The sequence below is a fragment of the Helianthus annuus genome, chromosome 10 (genome assembly GCF_002127325.2).
Source record: "Helianthus annuus cultivar XRQ/B chromosome 10, HanXRQr2.0-SUNRISE, whole genome shotgun sequence".
In the NCBI taxonomy this organism is placed as follows: domain Eukaryota; kingdom Viridiplantae; phylum Streptophyta; class Magnoliopsida; order Asterales; family Asteraceae; genus Helianthus; species Helianthus annuus.
The window spans coordinates 123,208,716-123,212,660 of record NC_035442.2 but is presented as its reverse complement, the minus strand read 5'-3'; positions in this window follow the sequence as shown (position 1 = coordinate 123,212,660).

Here is a 3,945-nt window from a genome sequence, read left to right as displayed (position 1 = left end):
CGAAGAATAGCAGGATTTAGCACATACGCTTGGTCTGTTGGTTCCTAACTATAGTCTAGGTCTCTAAGACAGCAACCCGGACTAGGTCGTGTCTAGCCTAATTCCCTATGGTTATGGCTCTGATACCAATCTGTCACACCCCAACCGACGGCGGAATCATCGGGGCATGGCACTGAGCGAAACAGATTGTCCAGAAGTTTCCACAACAACTATCATTACTATTTAGTTTAAATAATACGTCCCATACCGTATCCCAAATAGTAAAACAAATTATTACAGATAACATCTAGTCAAATATTCCATTCCGACAACTCAGATTCAAATATAAAAATTGTTCAAATGCCTCTAGAGACTCGATCTGCAAGATCTACAGACAACTATACTCTAGACGCTTATTCTAAGCTCGCCTTCGTAGCAGATAAGCATCCTAATTGCCTGTCACATACGTTAAAATAAAGTCAATACATGAAATGTAAAGGTGAGCATACAAGTTTGATAATAGCATAATAGAGTTCGAAATAGTTTACGCATAACCAGCACGTACACAGAGGAAAACGAAGCATGTTAATTATCGACATGGATCTATCGATACCAATGACTGCGGGTTGACTGCCCGAGGCAGTTCGCAATACATGATTACCACCGTAATCCATGCAAGTAATTGTCCTTAACAACCCCCGTGTGAACGGGTGCTGAGTCCAAACTATAGTACTATCATCATTAAGGCAGGTAGACAGCATTCCACGTGTAAACATAACAACAAGCATTCATTTAGTCACGTAATACATGCAGAACGGTTAGCGTTTAAAGTAATTGAGTAGTGTGTTCGATTGTGATTTGGATAAGTAACGTATGTAACACCCAAAAGTGCTAAAGCAAAAAGGGTTCGAGTATACTCACAGCGATTGATGGATTGAAGGGAGCGCTGGAGAGTAGGGTTAGCCTGAATAGTTCGATAGCATAACGATGAGTAACGCGTAAAACGAATACAAGTGTTGATGGGTCGAACAGCATGGTCGATCGAATGGTAGGTTCGATCGGATGGGTTGTTCGTTCGGTTTGACAGTCCGTTCGGACAGCCTGTTCGGTCGGCCGGTGGGCTCGATCGGTTGGGCTGTTCGAGTGGATTGTTTCTTCCTTTGTGTAGGATGTGTTTGTGTATGATGGTTTGTCCTTTTGAAGTTTTCGTTGTAGTATTCGAGAACATTGAAGTGTCCTTACCTTTCAGGTCGATCGATCGAACGGGCCGTTCGATCGGCCGGCTTAACCGATCGGTTAGGTACCTCAGTAATAAGTCCTCAGCAGGATGTCACCTGATCGGACAACATGTTCGATCGGGTGGCACTCCAATACGTCGAACGAGCTGAAAATCGATTAAGTGTTGAAGCATAGTGTCTCATGATCCGAAGAGTAATTCAAATCAAACCGTAGTTCGATCGAACAGCACTTTGTTCAACACTAGACTTCATGAAATTGTTAAAGTGTGGGGCCATGTGCTAGCCGATCGGCTGACCTGGTCGATCGGTTGACATGTCCGATCGGTTGGGCTGTTCGTTCGAACAGCCTGTCTGATCGGTCAGCATCCTGACCTGGTCGGCCTGTTCGTCTAACACTTGGCTGTTCTGATTGCTTGACGTTATATCGAGGTATTTTGACAACGAGCTGAACCATGGAACCTTCGTTTTACTTGTTTCCCCTGCTCGGACAGGAATCACCCAAGTCCGTCCGGTGAACTGTTCGGAATGGTAGTTTGTCGTTTAACCCGAAATCGGTGAACCTCGTGGATAGAATCCCGAATCTCGAACCGCATAACTACTAGAGTGATTAGTGAGTGGGTTCAAGCTCCGTTTCTACCGGTTTGAAGGCATTGAGTGTAAAAGAGTTGAAAAAAGGTTGGAAAATCCATCTTTCAATCTTTTCCACGGTGAATATGTTTAGATCTGTGGTAGATCCTTGTTTGTTTATGTGGAAATCGGCTAGATCCAAGCTATTCTTGGTGGATTGTGGCCAAAACATGAAGTTCTTCAAGAACACCATGATGACATCATCCTAGAATGCTTGAATCTTGTTGATTTCACGGTTAACCGTTAAGATTTGAAAGATAGAAAGGTGTAGGAGTGTGTATAGATCAAGAAAGTACAAGATTTAGGATGAAATCTTACCGGGATTGAGAGAAATCTGAGGAAAAGTGAAGAGCACGAGCTAGTCGGTCAGAGAGTTTCCAAAAGTGGAAAGAATGACAATGACATGGCTATTTATAGGCTTCCCAAAGAGGAAAGGGCTGGTCGATCGGCCAGGCATCCCGATCGGACAGCCTGCTCGATCGGACAGTCCATCCGATCGGCTGGGCTGTTCGTCGGCTAGGAGCCTGATCAATCAACAGCCTGTTTCGAGCGTTCGGTGCGACGATTTCTGATATTTCGATTTCGATTGAAGATGATGCGAATACGATAGAGTTTCCTATTCAAATTACTTTTAATCCCAACCACTACATCTACATATAAGCATCTATATCTCACACTATCTTTTCGCCACCATTTATCATAATTCGATTTCGATTGAGTTCGATTGAGTTCCGAGTTTCGATTCGAGTTTCGATTGATTACCACACATCACATAAAGTAAACATGCACAAGTAACACATAAGGCACGCACACACGTATACTAACACCAAAATTCGCGAAATTCGAGTTTCGAGTTCGATGATGATTCGATTAGCTTGATTATTGATTGATTGACTTTATCGCATTGTTACTTCCTATTATTCACAGTCGCAAATCGTTTCGCGTCGACAAACATTCGATTACTTTGATTAATAACACTTACTCCACATAATACAGCTAACAGAAACACCAACATAGAATAGACTAACTATAGTCAAAGAGGTCAATCTTGACTTTGACTTTGGCTTTGACATTCGGTAACACGGGGTGTTACAGCCTCCCCTTGTTTAGGGAATTTCGTCTCGAAATTAGGCCGAAAGCTGCACAGCACCGTGGATCACCTTTTGCTACTTTCTCTCTCTAGGCTCTCACCTGAACAACTGCGGATACTTTGCCTTTATGTCGCTTTCGAGTTCCCAAGTGAACTATGCGCCTCGTTTGCCTTCCCATCGGACTTTCACGATAGGTATGCGCAAGCGTCTGAGTTGCTTAGTTTGGCGGTCCATGATTTCGACAGGCTTCTCCACGAAGTGTAGCGTTTCGTTTACTTGAAGGTCATCGAGAGGTACTATCAGATCGTGGTCAGCTAGACACCTTCGGAGGTTCGACACATGGAAAGTCGGGTGGACGTTACTGAGTTCCTCTGGTAGTTCGAGTCTGTAGGCGACTTTTTCGATCCTTTCCAGAATCTTAAAAGGCCAACATATCGAGGCGCTAGTTTCCCTTTCTTGTCGAATCTGACCACACCCTTCCAAGGTGATACCTTTAGGAGTACGTAGTCGCCAACGTCAAATTCGAGGGGCTTGCGTCTTCTATCAGCGTAACTTTTCTGTCTATCACGGGCCTTTGACAAGTTGTCTCGAATCTGGAGGACTTTGTCAGTCATTTCTTGTAATAGCTCCGGACCGGTGAATTGCGAGTGACCGATCTCGTGCCATACAATAGGCGATCGACATCTTCTTCCATATAAGGCCTCGAATGGTGCCATTTGGATGCTGGCATGATAGCTGTTGATGTACGAGAATTCGACTAGCGGCAGGTATTTGTTCCAACTACCACCGAAGTTTATGACACACGCACGGAGCATGTCTTCAAGAGTACGGATCGTTCTTTCAGTCTGTCCGTCGGTTTGGGGATGGAATGCGGTACTTAGGTTAAGCGACGTACCGAGCGCTGCTTGAAACGTTTCCCACAATCGCGATGTAAACCGAGCATCACGGTCAGAGATGATGTCACGAGGCGTACCATGATTACAAATGATCTCGTCGGTGTAGATTCGGGC